Source organism: Spermophilus citellus, assembly GCF_964194105.1.
Source record: "Spermophilus citellus genome assembly, chromosome: 17".
Lineage (NCBI taxonomy): Eukaryota > Metazoa > Chordata > Mammalia > Rodentia > Sciuridae > Spermophilus > Spermophilus citellus.
Genome location: NC_138199.1, coordinates 24,669,273 through 24,682,314, shown reverse-complemented (window position 1 = coordinate 24,682,314; position 13,042 = coordinate 24,669,273).

Below are 13,042 nucleotides of genomic sequence, written 5' to 3'. Positions count from 1 at the left end.
CAGGGATCCTGGAGAGAGAGAGAGAGGGGGGGGGAGGGTACAGGGGCCGCTTATCCTATGTTACTGTCATCCAAAGTCAGAGAATGGGACAATAGTACCAGTTTTCAGAGAAATTACTGCATCTCACACCCCACCTTACTAGTGCAGAGGAAGTTGGATGCAGAATACACCTGGGAAGCTTCCCCATCCAGAGTCCTGGTGTCTGCATGGGCTTTCTTCTGTGCTCTGAAAAATGGCCTTGAGGAAGGTCCTGGTTGGCCAGGTCTGGGCAGGGGGATGCAGGGGTGATCTCTGGAGATCAGCTTTCCCAGGGATCTAGCTGCAGTGCATTGTTTTTGCGAGGCCAGCAGGGGACAGCAGAGAACAAGCAAACTGTCCTCCCAGAGCCAGGTGGTGGGGTTCTGATGTGGCTGATCTTTCTGCAGACACCCTGATCACCCCTGCCTTCTGCAGCTCCAGTAGGTCAGGAAAGCTGATAACAGTGAAGAAGGTACTTAGACCCAGGGAATGAGATTGCCAGCTGCCTGGGGCCTTATCAACAAACCAGTCCTATCCCCTTGTATGAACCGGGAAACAGGCTCAGAGGTGGCCAATATGCTTCACCCCACTTCAAATCTGAGGCAGATCCTAGATTAGCATCCAGGTTTCCAAACCTCGCAGCTGGGGCTTTTTGTATGTCACTGTGCTGCGTCCCTCAACAGATAGTCCAGACACGGGTATGATGCATTAAAATAAGGAAAAGAATAGGGGGGAGAGTGTGAAACTTATATTAAGAAGCAATTGGAGCCTGCCAGCAGCCTTTGTTTGGAGCAGTCAGAGAGGCCCCATGAGAGGTGCTTGTGTGGGTTTTGTAGCCCCCTCCAAGGGCCTGGTCCTTCCCTCCAAGCATCAGTACTGTTTTACCAGGGCATTTGCTCCCGGGTATGAGCTATCTTCTGACCTCCATCCTAACTGGGGTTGATGAGGACCCTAAGACCAGGGAATGATTTTAGGAGGATTGTAAGGGGGATAGGTAGCCAGAGGGAGCCACCCCCTCATCTTCTGCATGTGTATCAGATTCCTATGGCTGCTGAAGCAAATTATCACAAACTTAATGGCTTAAAGCAATACATTCTTTTCCCCTTGCCCTTCTGGAGGTCAGAATTCTACAGTGGCTTGGCAGGTCTGTGTTCCTTCTGGAATCTCTAGGGGAGAATCTTTTTTTCTTGCCTTTTCCAGCTTCTAGAGACTCCCTGCATTCCTTGGTGTCTCCATTTTCAAAAGCAGCAAGGTAGCATCTTCCAATTTCTCTGCATTGCTAAGCTCCATCCTCACGTTGCCTTGGTGTGCCTCGGACCCCCCTGTCTCCTTCTTACAGAGACTCCTGTGGTTGTATTGGGTCCATCTGGATAATACAGCACAATCTCCCCACTCTGAGACCCTTGACAACCACCCCTGAAAAGTCCCTTTTGCATATTAGGTAACCCATTCACAGGTTCTGGGGACGAGAATGCAGGTGTGTTTGGGTGGAGGGAGCCATTGCACAGCCCACCCCAGCTGGTAAGTCTCTACCTGTCCCCAATCTGTTCTCTACCTTTCTCTGTGCCCACACATATTCGGGGCTTCTTGTCTTTGGCCCCCTCCAGTTGGGTTTGGCTGACAGGGGGTACCAGCCGGAGATCTGCTAATGGAAGGAGAGCATTATGGGTATTTGTTTCTCCTAGTCCTTCCTTACTGGGTTGTGGTTTGGCAGTGGCTGTGCCCTTTGACCTTCGGTCACAGCTGGTGCCTGGCCCACAGTTCTTGCTGGTTCTTGGAACATCAGTGCCTCTCTGTCCCTCCAGGTCTAAGGAAGGTGGTGGCTGTCTCTTCTTGCTGTTCCCTGGTGTTCATCATTCCTGGGTGATCCCCTCATCTCCTCAACTGCTCTTGGGGCTGCCCACTCCAGGGGGTACTTGCTTTCTGCCAAGATCCTCTCTGATCAGCTCTCAGGCAAGAGGGAAGTGGGGGGAACAGAGAGGCTGAGTACATGCTCAGGGTCATTCAGCTAGTCAGGGGAAGGCCAGAGTTTGAGATTAGGCCTGGATATCACCAAGGGGGACTAGAGTTGGCATTTTCCTGACCTCCCCCTCCCCCCACCACCTGAACAGTCCCCTTGGTTGACATCAATGATGCCTTCGATTGCAGAACCATCTACCATGATAAGGGCTCAGCCAGAAGTGATGTCTAAGGTTTCGTTGTGCCTCCAGAGATGGCAAAGAAGAAAAGCACATGCCCAGTTTTCATTTGTCACAAGGCCAAGACACCTCTCTGTCTGTGAGAAATGGCCAGGCAACCCTGCTCACATTTAATTAAGCAAACAGTTCAACTTTCAACAGCATGGGCTCTGCAGGAGGCTTGGCTCGAGCCCTGGAGATGGCCAACAGCATCTTTACGGAGTGCCTTCTCCTCACCTCAGAGTGGACATCATTAGCTGTACTTGGCACAGGAGCCTCAGCTCAGGGAGGCCCGTGGTTAACCCGGTCACACAGCTGCGCGTGCCCCCAGCTCACAGTGGACACATGTGGTTGCATGTAAGCTTGAAATTCTTTCACCTGATGCCCACTGCACCCTACCCACCCCCTAAAAAAGCCAGGCTGAAGATGATCCAACTAAACAGACCAGAACTTGGCCATTTAAAAAAAAATTTCCCGCAAGATCATTATTTCTATGGGGTGCCAACAGCAGTTTGGGGTGGAAGGAGCTTGGGGATCAAGGGCTACCTGGGTTTGACCTGTATCCTGATTTCCTCCAAATAATAGATCCTCCTCACCTTGGCAAGTGAGGGAGCCCTGGCCTCCTTGCATCAGCCGTCTGCCTGATGATGTTGCCGACGTCCACCCGACATCCAGGGTTGCTTTCTGTGACAGCTGAAATCGGAATGTCGGGTTTTGCACCTAGAAGTTCAATCTTGAACTTCACCTTGATGGACAGGGCCCAGGAATGGGGGTCACCTGGATCACCTCTGACTCCCTGCTACTTGGGAGAGGGAGGCTCTTTGCCGCTCTGCCTCCTTCCCCATCCCTCCCTGTCTTGGAGTTTGAAGGGGTAGGTTAGGTAAACCCCCATTCTTATTTAAGGCAGTTTGGAGTCTGCACAGCTCCTGGCCTAATTACAGTCGCTCCATGACTTCAGGTATTCTCATTAGTGCGAGAATCTGATGAACAAAGAATCTCTCCTTTCCTCTTGCCACCAATAAAAATATCACTTGGAGATGTAGTGGAAGCATTTGTCTTTTCTCAGCAGTCTGGCAGTTTTTACCGTGTGTGACGATCTCTGGAGGGCAGAGAGTTCCGTCTGCTTTGTTGACTGCTCCGTCTCCAGTAGCTAGAACAATGTCCAACCTGGACCCCGGGCAGGAGCGGGTCAGACACACATGGATTGCATGAGTCCATTTCTTCCTGAAAAACACATCTCAAGGCTAACGCACGCACGGGGCCTCAGAAATTGTCTAGTCCCGAATGCTGTTGTGCAGGTGGAGAAACTGAGGCATGAGACATGCCCAAGGTCACAAGATTGGGTCTCAGCGGCAGGACCAGGCAGGGCTGGGATGAGATTGGTTGGCGTCCTGCCCTGTGTTTTTTCCGCCAACCCTACCCCCAGTTTGCGGCCAGCTCTGCTTCTGCCTAATCCTTTCCCGCCCAACTCCTTTTCTCTTTGGTGATATCAGAGGACTTTGTCCTCTTTTTAAAACTTTCATCTACATTCTGCTCTTCTCTCACATTTCTCATGAGGTCTCCGATTTGCAGGTGTCCCCAGGACAGGCTGAGCGGCTGTCAGCTCCCTGACTCCCTATCTTTCCTTAAGAAGGGACTGGAGAGGCTCCCAGGGTGATGCTGGGTGGCTGATTAATGCAGTGGGGACCTGACCCCAGGTGGGCTCACCAGCTCCTTCTGAAGGAGTATGGATGGAGAGGGTCACTGGAGACAGTGTGTGCACTGGAGACTGGTGTGCACTGTAAATCAAGGTGTAGTCAGTGGGTAACCTGAGAAGTAGGGAAAGTCCATTAGCAATTGAGAGAGGAAAGAGAAAGGTGTGGACAGAAGTGGGTGGGAAGGAGGAGGAGGAGGAGAGACAGAGGTGGGTGGGGTCCTCGGTGTGAGGATCCCTGATAGAGACATTGTGGGGGAACTGTCACTGCTTTCTGACGTTTGCATCAGACATAAAAATTCAGCCGAAACCCTTGTCCAGTTGATCTGATGTTTCCAACCATCTTTGAAGGGCACCTCCCCTCATTTCACAGTTGGAGAAATTGAGGGCTGGAGAGCTTAAAAGTAACTTGTCCAGGATTCACTTTCTGACCCCAGCCCGGGGCCTCTGTCCCTGAGTTCCCTGCCTCTTACAGCCTCACCTGGAATGGGTCCCTCATTAGGCACGTACCTCCACATGGTGACTTATTAGTGACTTTCAAAAAAATACAGGTGACTGTTCCTCAGGGGTCCCCCTGGCTGTCCTCTGGCCTATAACATTGAGTCATTGCTGCCGTCAGTTTGGGTTGTCAAATTAGAGCTGCCCGTGGCTTGTTATGCACGGGTGATAGTGACCACCCAGAGGTCCATTTCAGAAGCACCTGTGCCATTGTCTCAAGGGTCTCATCCGAGATCAGAATAGCTCCGGCAGGCTTTGCAGTTTGGCCGCTTATCAGCTGTGTGATTTGGGTACAAGTTGCTTACCTCTCTGAGCCAGTCTCTGCATGTGAACATTGGAGATCATCATTGCTGCTACCTCATTTGGTTGCTGGGGAGGATTAAATGAGCTAATGTACATGGAGGACCTCCATAGGCTGATCACCATGACAGACTGGCTGTTTGTATTTTGTGGTCAATGTGCTGCCTCCCAGGGTCACCTTTGCGGTACACCTTGGCCACGCCCAGCTCTCCTGGCCTTCGGTTTGCCTTTCGAGAGCTCCGTGCTCAGGGGCCCTCTGTATTCTGGCAGAGTCCTCACTCCCTAGTTCTCAGTGACAAGGAGTCTCCACGGCCTCCCTGCGGCAGCTCCTACCATTGTGGGAGGGAGGGCTGAGTGGCCTCAGGGAGCCTGCTGCATATTCTGTGTCAATGTGCAAGGTGCGACCTTTCACAGTTGTCCCTCTTTTTTTTTTTGTGATAAATATTGCAAACGGCCAGCGCCTGTGTCTCTAGTTCTTTCACAGCTACTTTTGAGGACCCCTTTGGGGAATTCTAAGTAAGACAAGTGACACTGAACTCCAAACTTTGTATTCATTCTGCTGACGACTTTGCATTTGTCTCTGAGAAAGGCCTTTTCCCTTTTCTGAGATGTCACCTCTCTGGCTGATCTCCGAGGCGTCCTTGTCTGTTTCCGGGACCGGCATCAGAGGCCCCCCCCCCCCCCCCCCCCCCCCCCCCCCCCGTCTCCGGGGATTGCAAATGACCCTGAGTTCACATCTGAAGAAAGAGTGTAAAAGATGTCCTTTGGCCCCCGGGAGCAGGAGGTTTGGCAGCAGAGTAGCGGCAGCGGAGAGCAGCCTCAGATTCAATGAAGCCATCAGCTGTCCTCCCCCCCCCCAACGTTTCTTCACCTCCAGACCTCGTTTTGGTTGATTTCAGAAGTGGCTGCTTTTGATGGGAGGCAGGGTGTGGCAGTGTGTAGAAGCCCAGCCTCTGGGAGGGATGTGGGGACAGGAGTGGTGATCAGCTGGGGTGTAGAGGTGGCCATCTCCTGGGATGAGCTACTTAAATGCTCTCCTCCTTCTCTGAGGAGTCCCCATTGTGAAGGACGAGTCGGCGAACTCTGCTGCTCCCAGGGGGACTTCAAAGCAACTGGAGAGCCTGCAACTGTAGTGGACGGAAGCCTAGGGGCAGGATGGATGGCCACCAAAACTGCTTTCCTGGCCACATGGCCGGCCTGTTTCCAAGCTCCCCTGGGCCTTCCTCTGGCCCATGGAATGCAGGTGGAGGGGATGCAGGTCACTTTCGGGTGTGACTCCAAATCCCTCAGCACGATTTCTCCCTCTCTACTGATGGATGACACCACAGCAGAGTCTTGTGTGAAAGTGGTGGAGCCCTAGTGTGCAGGGAGCCTGGCCCCAGGGACTCACTCACTCCATGGCCACGTGGGCCAGCTTAAAAAGCCTGTGCTGCTCACAGCCATTAAAATCTTGAGATCTCTAGAGGAGTTCATCACAGCGCCCCAGCAAATACCATTTTTTAAGGTCGGGGAGTCCAACTCTCCTATTTGAGGATGCAGGGGTACCTTGGTCTGTTTGTGTTGCTATGGCAAAATACCACAGGCTGGGCCATTTGTAAACAATAGGAAAGTTATTTCTAGAGGCTGGGAAGGCCAAGATCAGGAGCCTTGAATGCTGAACTTCACCAGGGGAAGGTGAAGAGCAAGCTGGGTGAGCTCTCTCTGCCAGGCCCTTTTACAGAGACACCTGATCCTGTTCATAAGAGCTCCACTCTGTCAGTCACCTCCTGAAGGACTTACCTCTTAGCACTCTTACATTGGCTGTTGAGTTTCAACACTTGAGTTTGGAGGAGCTGCACTGAAGCCCTAGCAGGTGAGACCTGCTGACAGACAGCCCTCCTGTGAAGGAGTGGGTTCAGAGTAGTAGAACAAATAAAGTTGGTCTCATTCATAAATGGACAGTGGACACATATAGACTGCCAAGGGGCTCCCCAGGAGGCAGGTACACACTTTAAAGCACTTTAAAGTTGGAACCACAGCTCTGTAGGGTTCAAGTCCTGTCATAGGAGAAACATGCGTTCCTAACACGAAGTTAGATAGTGATGGCACAAGAGGACCCAAGTCCCCCTATAGAAGGATGTGCTTGCTCTTGGATAATTTGAGGTAATACCTGATGCAGCTCTTAAAGTGGGGGGACAGAGTCCGAGGCCAGAACCTCACCACGTCGCTCCAATTTGTAAGACCAGAATCTATTTCTCTACTTATTGGAGCCAGTAGTAAATATCAGACTCTCTCTTTGACCTAAGGCTATGAGGCTTTTCCCTCCTCCTCCTCCTTCTCCTCCTCCTCCTCCTTCTTCTTCTGATTGAACCCAGGATGCTTAGCCTCTGAGCCACATCCCTAGCACTTTTAAAAAATATTTATTTAGAGATAGGGTCTCACTGAGTTGCTTAGGGCCTTGCTAAATTGCTGAGGCTGGCTTTGATCTCGAGATCCTCCTACCTCAGCCTCTGGAGCCACTGGGATTACGGGCATGTGCCACCGAATCTGGCAGCTTTTCCTTCTCAATTGAAGGGAACATGGATGAAGGGGGAAACCTGGTGCTCCTCTGCTGTGGGGTTTAGGAAGCTCATCGCCTTGATCCTTCCAAACACCCACTTACCCTCAGTTTCCAGCAGCTGGGGTCTGGCTGAAGATTTCCCCAGTGGATTGACATCCCCATCCTCTTAGTGAAGAAATCTCCTGCAGAACAAAGTGGGCAGCTGCTCAGGCTGATGCCCATCAGGATCCCTCCTGCAGGGGAAGGTGGCCTGGTGTCAAGTCAAACACAGAAAAGTTAAGGAAGACGAGTGCTACAAGGCCCCTGGTGACCCGTGAGTAATCAAGAGCTTGCTAGGGCAGATTAACCCAGAGAGGGACGTTCACGCTTGACTATGGACAGAGGGAAGGGGGCAGAGAAGCAGGGAAGGCTGGAGAGGTGGGTGTGGGCATCCGGAGGTGGGGGGCCTGACAGCGGAAAAGGAGGCCTGCAGGGAGCAGGGGCCGGCTGTCTCCCTGCATGAGGTGGAGATTATTTTTACCCTCAGTTTTCAGATGAAGAAACGGAGGCTCTCGTCAATTGGGACAATTTGGTTGATGACTATAATAATATAACACCTGGTGCAAGGACTCCTGAACCCTTTAACCAATCTGGTTTGCTTTCTTCCTAATGGATCATCGGTTACCCTCAGGTGTTATCCTCCCATCACGTGGATATGGGAACTGAGGCTCAAAGAAGTGAAGGGAGAGTACAAATATGTGCCTGATGTTTTACCCTTGGTTATGGGGAGACAAGGTGTTGAAGGAAAAGGCTTTGGGGATGGTTTATAGCTGAGAGCCACAGCCAAGTCGTAATGGCCCCTGGCATTTTGCCAATAGTATTGGTTGAGAGGCAAGCCATTAAGATGATGCTGGATTGATTCGGTTGTATATTAGACCTTTACTGTCTGCCTCGGTCTGCTACTTTGGAGTTCTCGCGGGGATTCCCGGAGAGTTCCCATTGGTTGGGGAAGTGCAGGAGGAGGGATCTCCGGAAGAGGGATTTCCGGTTGTTGGTTCCTGGAGGAGCCGCGTGGTATTCGGGAGAGTTCCTGGGGGGAGTGTGTGTGGAGTGTGCTGGTGGAGTTCAGAAATAAAGTTTGTTCCTGCTTCAGTGGCTCATGATCTGTGCCCAGCCAGACTGCGGCAGTTTAAAAATCTGCTCTTGGGCATTTTGTTGTCTACATGTGTTGACCTTTTTAGATGCAAAATCTTGCTTTTCTTCTTCCATGGTGAATCCCCTTGGGAAGCTCCTAGACTTGGAGCTAAATGGATGGTGTCCTTCATGCTGGCATGGCAGTATCTCTAGGACCTGTTGCCAGGAATCCTCTTCCTCTAGCTCAGCCATTTCTCTGGGGGGGTCTAGACTCTGTTCTTGGGCAATAGGGAAACTCTCCTTGGGAGGCATGAACAATGGCCCCGTCTTAAACCCCAGAACCTGCGAATAAGTGAGGTCACTGGCAAAGTGAAATTAAGGTCAAAGCTGGAAACAGGTTGGGCAATCAGCTGACCTTAAAACAGAAATATTTTTTTTGGATCATCTGGGTGGGCCCAATGGGGGGTCCTTAAAGTGGAAGAGTGAAGGGAGCACCAGAGACAGGCCATCATGGGAAGGACTTGGCTTTGAAGATGGAGAATGCGCCACAAGCCAAGGAATGCGGATGGTCTCTAGAAGCTGGAAAAGTCAAGGAAATGGGCTCATTCCTGGAGCTTCAAAAAGGAACCCGCTTCTGCTCATGTCTTGATTTTAGCCCAGTGAACCCCATTTGGAACTTTTGAGAGGCAGAACTGTAAGATAATAAATGTGTGTTGTTTTAAGCCACTGTTTATGGCTGTTGGTAATAGCAGACATAGAAAACAAATATAGAACAGTAATATTCATGAATGTTATGGCCTTAGGGGAAAAGATTCCAGGGACACAAGAACAGGGCTCAGATGCAGAGGACCATCACTGACCTCAAGACAGACTGGTTCACAGTTCACCTCTGATGTTTAGAAGTCAGCAACACCCAAAACAAATCAAGGCAGGTTTTGTCTGAGTTTCATCTCCTGGGGAATTTCTCATCTGGCTCTACTTCTTCATGGCCCACATAAATAGGACCAAGTGGATTTTCAACAGAGGAGCCTCTTCTTCCAGGATGAGGATGCACAGGCACTATGTTGATTGGTGAGTTTATGGGCAGTTAGCAAAAAGCACTGCCTTCTGATCCCCATTTCAGGTACCCTCAATATTGTGAAAAAGGAATTCCCAGTTTTATTTATTTTGCACCGGGGATTGAACTCAGGAGCACTCGACCACTGAGCCACATCCCCAGCCCTATTTTGTATTTATTTAGAGACAGGGTCTCATTGAGTTGCTTAGGGCCTCGCTGCTGCTGAGGTTGGCTTTGAACTTGTGATCCTCCTGTCTTGGCTCTGGAGCTTCTGGGAATACAGGGATGTACCACCGCACCTGGCCCCAGTTATCTTTGGACCACCCTGGAAATTTGAAATGAAGAAACAGAAGACAGTTTAGTAAACCCCACTACATTCTGGGCATGAGCTCCAATTGGTAGTAAGGTATAGTGACCCTATGCTTGCATCTCAAATGTCACGTTTTTGGGAGACTTGCTCTTGCAGTTCACCACGAAACAAAGTAAAATTCCACAGTAGTAGTCAAATTCCTCAATAAGAATTTCTTCCCATTAAAACCAAGATTGTTCTGTAAGTAAATCTCAAACAAGGGAATGCATCTAATTAAAATTATAATAATACCCCCCAACTCGCTTTCCTTCTTTGCACCGTATTATTCTGACCGATTTTATTCTTCTTCAAATTGCCAATTTAAAAATACATCCATTCGAAAGGTACACAAAGATTGCTCTCAATTTTCAATTTCGGCTTCAATCTTACTTTAATGGTTTGATCCTTCACTGGTGGGTTTTTCCTGCAGCCTGAGGCAGCTGTGTTAAAATCCACTTGGGGAAGAAACATTCATCCTGGTTTTGAGTACAGAAAAAAGTAAAATTGCTAAATAAACCACAAACTATTTAAAGAGATACGTGGAGCTGGAAAACAGTGGAAAGAATCCAGTTAGCTCAGTGGGTCAAAGGTCTGTGTCTCAGATTAAAAAGAACCCACCCCAAAAAGATTTATGATGCATAAAACTGGATGCCATACATCATCCCCTCCTCTTAATGGGGGTCCAATTCAAAAGAGCACTTGGTATCGAAAGTTATTGGGAAGTTTGTTTTTCTCTTGTAGAATTGTTTATAGCCTCAAGGAATCATACAATTACAGGGAAAAAATTTTGTATTTCTTTTGGGAACAACCTACCTGGCAATCAACATGTAATAGAAGAAACTGTATGTTTTAAATGAAGGTATGCCTTTAAACAGATATTCAAGCATTAATTCTGATTTAATTATTTAACTACGGTCCAGTAATGATTTCAGGCCATTGAACAAACATACCCTGTCTATGTGCATTTACCTAAAGAGCAAGGCTAAAGGTTCTGTTGGTTACGTGATTACCACATGCAAAGGTATGTTTCCAAAAATGTGCCATTTGCCAAGTTAAAACCTCCTGCCCTTCCTTCTGGGGTATGGACAATCAACTCTCTGAGTAGGGGACCATGGCCACCGAGCACATGAATAAGGGGATTCCTAGGGCATCATTTAAGGCAATTTTCAGTCTGCTCCCAACCAGGAGTAACTTAACTACTGAGTCTCAAATTCGAGATTTCAAACATCATCTGTTTCTTTCCTATTATGAAGATCAGGCTTCAGCACTCTTAAACCCTACCTGTGAGCTCTGTCTTCACTGTCCCACGTTCTCATCATAGTTAAATCACAATTTCAGTTATTATTATTATTATTATTATTATTATATTGGGGATTAAACCTAAGGGAATTTTACCACTGAGCTACATCCCCACTCTTTTTAAATTTTTTTTTTAATTTCAAGACAGGTTCTTGCTAAATTGCTGAGGCTGGACTTGAACTCATGATCCTCCTGCCTCAGCCTCCTGAGTCTCTGGGATTACAAGAAAGCACCACTGTGCCCATCCCCACTGTGGTTAAATCAATGCTTTGTGTTCCTGTCATTACAACTTGACAAGTGTTGTTCTTTGCCAAGCCAGAGACGTAGTTCCATGATGCCTCTCTGCATGTCCTTGTTTAGGTTTTGCTTTCCTTACGACTTGTTGCTTCTCGTCCTGTCTCCGTGGCTTTGAATGACCTGGGTTATGATGACTATCACTCCCACCTGCAGCTCAGATCTTGAACTCCAGAACTTCATATCCATTCTCTTCCTCAGCAGCCCCACCTGGCGGTCGGATACTCTCCCAGCCTCGGTTTAACGAGAACCTGGCTCCTTCTCCCCTCCACTCCCTTCAGGTTCTCATACATTCTTCCTCCCAGTTTCCAGCACCTCCACCTTCCAGCAGCTCTATTCCAGAGCTTGGGGTTTCCTCTTCACAGAACTTTTGCATGTACTTTGCCTCTGCTGCCCCAGATACCCACCTGATTTCTTGGCTCCCCCTTTCAGGTTGTTTTCCCGTGGTGCCTCCCTGCAGAACCTCCATCCCCATCCTGATATTCCCATTCGCATGCTATTTTCTCCATAGAACCCTCACCATCTAACCCTCTGTAGATTTCACTGGTTTCCTTTATTTTCCGATTTCCTCTACCAGAGTGTTCACTTTGTGAGTAGAGGGATTTTTTTTTTTTTTTTTTGCTTTATTCACTGCTACATTTATAGTACTTAGAATGGTGTCTGGCTCATAGAAGGCATTCAATAAATGATCTCCAAGAATGGACTTGTTGAGCTTTCTAGGTTTACATCAGTAATGCTCTTCAAGTACTCTTTTTTAAAAATTTAAAATTTTTAAAAAATTCTAATTGGTTCTATATGACAGCAGAATCCATTAGAATTCATATTACACATATAGAGCACAATTTTTCATATCTCTGGTTGTACACAAAGTATATTCACACCATTCGTGTCTTCATACATGTACTGAGGGTAAAGATGTCCAACTCATTCCACCATCTTTTTTACACCCTTGCCCCCTCCCCTCCCCTTTGCTCTATCTAGAGTTCATCTAATATTCCCATGCTCCTCCTCCTAACCCCACTATGAATCAGCCTCCTTATATTAGAGAAAACATTCTGCATTTGGGTTTTTGAAATTGGCTAACTTAGCATTATATTCTCCAACTCCATCCATTTACCTGCAAATGCCATGATTTTATTCTCTTTTATTGCTGAGTGATATAACATTGTGTATATATGCCACATTTTCTTTATCAATTCATCTACTGAAGGGCATCTAGGTTGGTTCCACAGCTTAACTGTTGTGAATTGGGCTGCAATAACATTGATGTGGCTGTGTCCCTGTAGTATGCTGTTTTAAAGTCCTTTGGGTATAGACTGAGGAGTGGGATAGCTGGGTCAAAAGGTGGTTCCATTCCCAGTTTTCCAAGGAATCTCCATACTGTTTTCCATATTGGCTGCACCAATTTGCAATCCCACCAGCAATGTATGAGTGTGTCTTTCCCCCCACATCCTCGCCAACACTTATTGTTGTTTGCATTCTTAATAGCTGCCATTCTGACTGGAGTGAGACGAAATCTTAGAGTAGTTTTGATTTGCATTTCCCTAATTGCTAGAGATGTTGAACATTTTTTTTCCTGTATTTGTTGATTGGTTGTATGTCACCTTCTGAGAAGTGTCTGTTTAGTTCCTTGACCCATTTTTTTTTCCCAAATACTCTTTTGATACTGAAAAATCCCTCTCAGTACTCTTTCTTGTAAGGTCAA